The sequence below is a fragment of the Piliocolobus tephrosceles genome, unplaced genomic scaffold (genome assembly GCF_002776525.5).
Source record: "Piliocolobus tephrosceles isolate RC106 unplaced genomic scaffold, ASM277652v3 unscaffolded_1254, whole genome shotgun sequence".
Taxonomy (NCBI): Eukaryota; Metazoa; Chordata; class Mammalia; order Primates; family Cercopithecidae; genus Piliocolobus; species Piliocolobus tephrosceles.
Window position 1 is genome coordinate 58,291 of NW_022293799.1, and position 7,490 is coordinate 65,780.

The window sequence follows — 7,490 nt, forward strand, 5'->3', positions numbered from 1 at the left end:
AGCAGTCCCAGAGAGAGGACCCCACCCAGCTGTCATAAGAGTCAGGAACCGCACACTCCTGCCGCCCTTGGCCCCGAATAGCCTCTTTGATACCAGAAAACCTGCCGTCCCAGTCACACAAACTTAATATATCTTTTTGAAATGTTGTTTTTGAAATTAAAGTCTCTGACACACTCTGGCAAACAATTAAGTTATCACATTCTAATCAAAAGCCATCCTGGCTAACACATGAAACCCCATCTCTACTAAAAATACAAAAAAAAAATTAGCCGGGCATGGTGGCAGGAGCCTGTAGTCCCAGCAACTCAGGAGGCTGAGGCAGCAGAATGGCATGAACCCGGGAGGCGGAGCTTGCAGTGAGCAGAGATGGCACCACTGCACTCCAGCCTGGGTGACAGAGCGAGACTCTGTCTCAAAAAAAAAAAAAAAGAAAAAAAGTGTGGGGATGGGGGTCAGCCCTAAGAGGTTACAAGAAAGGTGATCTCAGTAAAGGACCTGTTACCCAGCCAGGAATCTCTTAATGCAGCTGCTGCTGCGGCCGGCAGGTGAGGACCTGTTACCCAGCAAGGTATCTCCTAATGCAGCTGCTGCTGCAGCCGGCAGGTGAAAAGTAAAACATTCACCCAGAGATGATGTGTACAAGAAGCTGGCTTCCTGAGGGATTAGTAAGCTCTTGTTTTTACCTATGCATGTTAAATTTGTAGAACTAGGGCACTCTCAGGGCTGAAAGATCTTCACTTCAAGCTCTGGGTCAGTGTCTTGGGGGCTGAATTGAGACCTACATTAGAATGGACATCTTCCTACCTGAGGGCTTGTGAAGGGTGAGCTGCAAAAAGCCAGGCCAATGTCCCAGCTTGGAAAGGATGACGTAGACTCTGAGGATAGAGGCCCAGCCCTCAGGGGCCATCCTGCTTCTCAGAGTATCGGAGGGCACACCTGGTTGGAGCCCTGGACTGCTCTGTAGCGTTAGAAAAAGGAAATGTTAACATGAACTCTGTGTTGTGCTCCTGAAGCCCTTCAGGGTCAGTACTTTTATCCTTCACACGGGCGGCATGAGCCTAGATCATTTCTTACCTTCATTCCGAATCTCCTAGCTCCAAAGCCATCTGGAAGCCAGCCACCCTGGATGGGCATTTCAGTTTTGTTCCAAATTTGGGCTAGAGGTAGGTTGCAAATCTCATCACTGATGTTAATATAAAAATATATATTTAAGTGACAGTATTCTGATTCTTTTAATGAGTGGCATGAAATGCCCATGACTTGAAGAATTGGCATTCTCAAGAGAGGAGAAAGAGGAGAAGTCAGTCCATTAATTTCAGCTTTGACCTACATCACCATTCTTTTCAATAGGTTTAGTTTAACTTATTTGTATAAGGAAAAACACAAATGTCTCTTCTCTCATTGCCCATCAGATACCAGGATCTCTGCCAGGGAGAAATGCAGTCCTATGCCCACACGACCCTCTGCTCACCCCACTGAGAGACACGTGCTGGGGTTGGAGAACAGAGGCTACACACCTCACTGAGACACATGCTCTGGGGTCAGGGAACAGAGGCTGCCCAGATGTGAGCTAGGAACAGCCAGCGGTTGGACGGCAGACAGACAAAGCCTTCATCAGCCTCTCTGTTCTGGGCACAAATGCAGAACCTGGCCATCAGCCTGACTCAGCTCAGTCCGACAGCCCCTTCCCACTCTCTCCCCACTACTGTTAGTGGCCAAGGGGAAACTTGCCCCTTGGCTCCCACCTGGACTCTACCATTCACGGGGGCCTGCACTCATGACAGATGCCTGGACCCCTCCTTCTGGGATCTGCAAACAATGACCAAGATGCCAATTTTGACACAAAAGTCAGGAGCACTAGGAAGGGCTGAAGCCTCTGCCCCTCCTCATACCTCCTTCAAAGTGATGGCTCCAACTAGGAACTGCACCAGAGCAAGCTGCCCCCGCCCCACCTCGTCTGGGCACAGTGGCGTGTGTCTGTGGTCCTTGGGATGACTCCACCACAAAGCTAATGCCTTTTAATTCTCATGCACGGCAACATGAGGAAAAGAGAGGTCACATATAAAGGACGATGCATTTTGTGTTTATAGCTTCTTATTGTTATTGGATTATTAAATGTTTCTTCCCCATCAGGAAATTTAGAGGATGATTAAAGGAAACAAACATTTTATCTGCCAACCCAGGTATAAATCAAAACTATAAAGTATCTCCCTGGGACTGCTTGTTTCAGAAAATTAATACGAAAATTGCACTGATGGAACAGCAGGTGTTTAAATAGAAATGGGACCTGGCTACTCAATAATGGCAGAATCACTGGGAGATGAGGACTAGTGAAGCTGGCTGTGGCTTATCAGATACTGCCTAATATTGATTATTTTGCCTGGTGCCTAGTACCCATGTCTCCCCAGGTGATCAATTTAAACCAGTTTAAACCAACTCAATTTTTCTTGCCAGCAGTGGGTTTAGCCAGGGGCATATGATCCAATTCTGACCAATGATCCATTAATTAAATTTGCTAGCAGAATTCTAGGGAAGGTATTTTCGGCTCGAAAGAAACAAAGAGATGGGTTCCTGTGTCCTCTGAGCACTGTGGCATCTGGATGAGATGTCCGGATCTCTTGCAGCCATCCTGTGACCAAGAGGGGAACCTGCCTCATGGCCAAGAAAACAGAATGAGGGTGTCAGGGCAGATTTGGGAGAGGGAATGTCCTCGGCAACATTGCCAGTTGACAGCCTCAACCGAAGCTGAGGCTGCTCTACTGCTGTGCCTCTCAGGGAGATCATGCCATCTCTGGTCATTTGTATTTATTTGTCAGTTTCTCATCTCACTACATGAAACCAAAAGCTTTCTAACTGATATACCCCACCTTTTGATAAAAAACTGCACTGGGTTCTGGGGCTGGGCCCTCAGTGGCATTCACCACCTCTGGCGGGGCTGGCCTTCTGCGGGCTTCCTTACTCCCCCACCAACTTCTTGAGGTCTCGACTCTGATGTCAGCATTTCAGGGAGTTGCCCCTGCCATTTCCTTCAAGCTGTGCTCCATCCCAAGTCCCTCTTGTGGATTATTGGTTTTTTTTTTCCCTCCAGAGCATTTGACATGATACCACATGTCTACTCATGTCTGCTAAGTGTGATGTGTTTGTTTGGCTTATTATCTGCGTCCTCCCATTAGCATGCAGGCTCCATGGAAGCATGGACTGTGCCTGTTTTGTTCACTGGTGTATCCCCAGCTCCCAGAATGATTCCTGGAACATTGAGGGCATTCACATGTTTATTGAATAAAAGGTGAATGGATAAATGTGAGTGTTTTTCAGGATTGTTGAGAGATTATATCACTCCTCTGCTAAACTGTCCCAGCAGCTTCCCAGGGGAGCTGGGATGTGACAGGTGTTCCAGTCCCATGGTGAATGGGCCCACTCTGTTCTCTGGCTTCCACCAGCTCTCTAGCTGCTCCCCATCGCCCTTCCCCTATGAGACCCCCAGTATTAATCTGTCCTCATGGTTCTGTGAAGAAATACCTGAGACTGGGTAATTTCTAAAGAAAAGAGGTTTAGTTGACTCACAGTTCAGCATGGCTGGGAGGCCTCAGGAAACTTACAGTCATAGAGGAAAGCAAAGGAGAAGCAGGTACCTCTTCACAGGGTGGCAGGATGGAATGAGTGCAAGCAGGGGAATTGTCAGACACTTATAAAACCAGCGGATCCATGAGAACAGCAAGGGGGAAACCACCCGCGTGATCCAATCATTTCCCACAGCATAGGTCCCTCCCGCCACACGTGGGGATTATGGAAACTACAATTCAAGATGAGATTTGGGTGGGGACTCAGCCACACCGTGTCACTCCCCATCCAAACACACCAGACTCATCTCTCCCAGGACTGTGCACTCCCTGCCCTCTGCCTGAAACACTCCTCCCCATGCACTGTGGCTACAACTACCTCCAGCATCTCAGCCTCAGAGAGGCCTGTGCCGGCACCCTGACCTGCCCTCACCGGGCCCAGCCCTGGTCTTTGCCCCACCAGCTCTACCATCTTTGTGTCTACCACCTGTCTAACTGTTTGCATGAGGAACCAGACCCTGCAGGCTGCCTCCCCTTCCACGTTTGTAACAAAAGCAAGACTCTCTTAGCCACAGACCCTGCTCCAGGTGGCTGTGGGCGCCAAGAGGGTAATCCTAGTCCAGCCCTGGGTACTGAAACAGGAACCACAACAGGTCCCTTCCCCTTTTCTCCCCAGCCCAGGGCAGGTCTGGGTCTGGGCGTTCAGTGATATTCCGGCCAATTAGGGTGAGGCAAAACCACCGCAGGTGGGTGGGGAAGGGTTTTCTCTGCTGACAAAAAGAAAAACAGTCTTTCTTTCTCCAAAATACATCATCACTGCTACATATGATGCCCTAACAGCTATGACATGAACAAGCTACAAAGCACCCCAGGAAGAGGAAGATGGCAGAACAGACAAAAACAACTACCACCCCCTCACCCACAACAATGTCTGACAATTACGTCTCTGAACTGCTGAAATCGTCCAGAACTTTCCTGTCTCTATAGAGTTGAGTGAGAAGTACATTTTGAGACTAGGTAAGCTTGAGGGCTTTCTGTTGGCAGCAAGGTACAACAGTTCTGGGTCTGACGCCCCCCTGGCAGAGTGTAAACCGCAGGAGATGTGGGGCTTCTCTCTTATTCAACGCTATTTGCTCAGTCCCTGGAAGATGGTTTGAATGTTGTCGACAATCAGTATTTGTGGTGAATGAATGAATGAATGAATGGAAAATAATAAAGGTAAAATCGCACGCCGAATCTAAGGAGTTGTCTCCATTTGTTTAATTTCAAGTTCTTTCTGAAACTCCAAGAAGACGGAGCTGCCCCCTTCTGTAGGCAGAAATAGGGAACGGGAGAGCCAGAGACTTTTCTTTCTACCGTGAAAGCAGGATGAAGTCCAGGCGGAATGAAACCAGCATCGGTGGACGGGAAGAGAGGGGTTATTGTGTTTCTAGCCTATCACAACATTGGACGCTGGCAGGTTCTTCAGGGACAACGTTATAAATGCTGATCTCATCATTTCAGAGCCAGTTTGAGGAGCTCTGGGTTTGACAGCTTACAGATTTTCATTGGCGTGTGTAAAACAGCATCTGCCAGCGGTCTCCACCTCTGTTAGAGGGGCCTCACTGGGGGCTGGGGTTGCCCCAACTTATATGCACAGCAAACCAGCCAGAGCTCTAAGAGACGCAGAAACATTGCTTCCAAGAAAGGTTTCTTAGACAACAGTACTCCCTGTACAGCTAGGCACAGAAACTAAAACAATCCTGGTGAAACAGGCATTAGTCAGCTTGAGCCCCTGGAAACTACAGTTTCCCCTACAAACGTCTACTGGTGACACTTGATGACAAATTTGGAAAATAATTTAGGAATTATTATATAATTCTCATACCAAAACTTTGAAAAGGTTTATGTTCTCTTCAAGCCCCGCAGAGCACATGGGTTTATGTTCTCTTCAGGCCCTGCAGAGCACGTGGGTTTGAACCAATCCCCCATATATCAGCCCCGCAGAAGCCAAGCCTCAGCCGCTGGCCTCAGCACCCCTGTGCAGTGTCAGCTGAGTGGGGTGTCAAGAGCAGGCGGTCAGTCAGGGCGGCCGGACAGTGGAGCGCTGGCCAGGAAGGGGCAGCACTCACACCCCGGCGTCATCACACTCCCCAAAGCAGGACTCCCACCGGGCCAGATGGTGATGGCTGGACCTGATCCTGGTGAAACAGGCATTAGTCCCCTTGAGCCCCCGGAAACTACACAGTTTCCCCCACAAATGTCTACTGGTGACACTAGATGACAAATTTGGAAAATAGTTTAGGAAGCATCCAAATGCTCATGCCTAAGCATCAGAGGTGACATCAGTGGCTACCTTTGATAACATTTAAGAAATAATATTTTCATAGATTTTAAAACTATTTTTGTATAAATCTAGGAAAAGTCAAAGTCAAATTCATGTTACAAAGAGCTGCAAAATCATTTCTACCCACGGTTATACAATTTCCATGAACACACAGCTCTTGTTCTTCGGGTGCTACAGTGAAATCCCTCACGTTGCTCCAACTCACACAAAACTCGAGTGAACAAGGTATTTTTGTATTTCAGACCCTCGAGTAACTTTCATTGCCCTTGTCTTTAGCACAGTCTCACTTTTTCTAAAAGTGATGAATTCCAGGCACACATGTGTGAATACCATACAAAGCCATCTTGGACAATTGGTTCTTTCAGCTTATGAAATGCTGAGCACCCTTTGCCAAAACCAGGAGCAGAAGGAAGTTGCCACTGGTATTTGATGCTGTCCATGTTTCCACCCTGGCACTGGCCCCAGAGCCACTTTTCAGATTCTGTCTGGCCTGAGTGGGGCAGAGGAGCCGGCGCTGCTTGTGAAGGCGAAGGCCCTGCTGCTCTCCACCTGCCACTTGGGCAGTTTTGGAGGCCATCAAAGAAACAGTTTCCTCCAGCTTCCAACAGCTAAAGCGGAATTTCGCTCTTGTCGCCCAGGCTGGAGTGCAATGGTGCGATCTTGGCTCACTGCAACCTCCGCCTCCCAGGTTCAAGCCATTCTCCTGCCTCAGCCTCCCGAGTAGCTGGGATTACAGGCATTTGCCACCACACCCAGCTAATTTTTTGTATTTTTACTAGTGATGGGGTTTCACTATGTTGTCCAGGCTGGTCTCGAACTCTTGACCTCAGGTGATCCACCCGCCTCGGCCTCCCACAGTTCTGGGATTACAGGCGTGAGCCACCAGCCCGGCCCAGCCACTGGCTTTTACAGGCACCTCATGCGCAAGAGCAGAGAATCACCCTGCGCTGGGTGGTCGCGACTTGGAGACCCGGACCATCCAGGTGAGGAGGTGCCATAGCCCCAGCTGATGGAGAGACGGTGCGAGCGTGTGGGGAGAGTGTATGTGTGAGTGTGGGTGTGTGGGAAGTGTGTGAGTGTGTGTGCATGTGAGTGTGGGTGTGTGTGTGGGGGAAGGGTGCGAACGGGCGTGTGTGAGTGTGGGGGTGTGTCGGGGGAGTTAGTGTGTGTGTGTGAGAGTGTGTGTGCATGTGAGTGTGGGGGTGTGTGTGTGGGAAGTGAGTGTGGGTGAGTGTGTATGAGTGTGTGTGGGGGAAGGGTGCGAATGGGCGTGTGTGTGAGTGTGGGGGTGTGTCGGGGGAGTTAGTGCGGGTGTGTGTATGAGTGTGTGTGGGGGGGTGTGGGGGAGTATGTGTTTGGGTATGAGTGTGTATGAGTGTGGGGGCAGTGTGTGTGTGGGTATGAGTGTGTACGAGTGTGTGAGTGTGGGTGTTTGGGGGATTGTATGAGTGTGTGTGAGAGTGTGTGTGTGAGTGTGGGTGTTGGGAGAGTATGTCAGTGTGGGTGTGTGCATGTGAGTGTGGGGGTGTGTGTGTGGGAAGTGAGTGTGGGTGAGTGTGTATGAGTGTGTGTGGGGGAAGGGTGCGAATGGGCATGTGTGTGAG

General features: G+C 49.5%; 1 protein-coding gene across 1 annotated transcript in view; it reads right to left on the reverse strand.

Moving 5' to 3' along the window:
- LOC111527890 (SPARC-related modular calcium-binding protein 2) overlaps positions 1–7,490 on the reverse strand; it is a 64,532-nt gene that overhangs the window by 56,321 nt on the left and 721 nt on the right. The window lies entirely within an intron of this gene.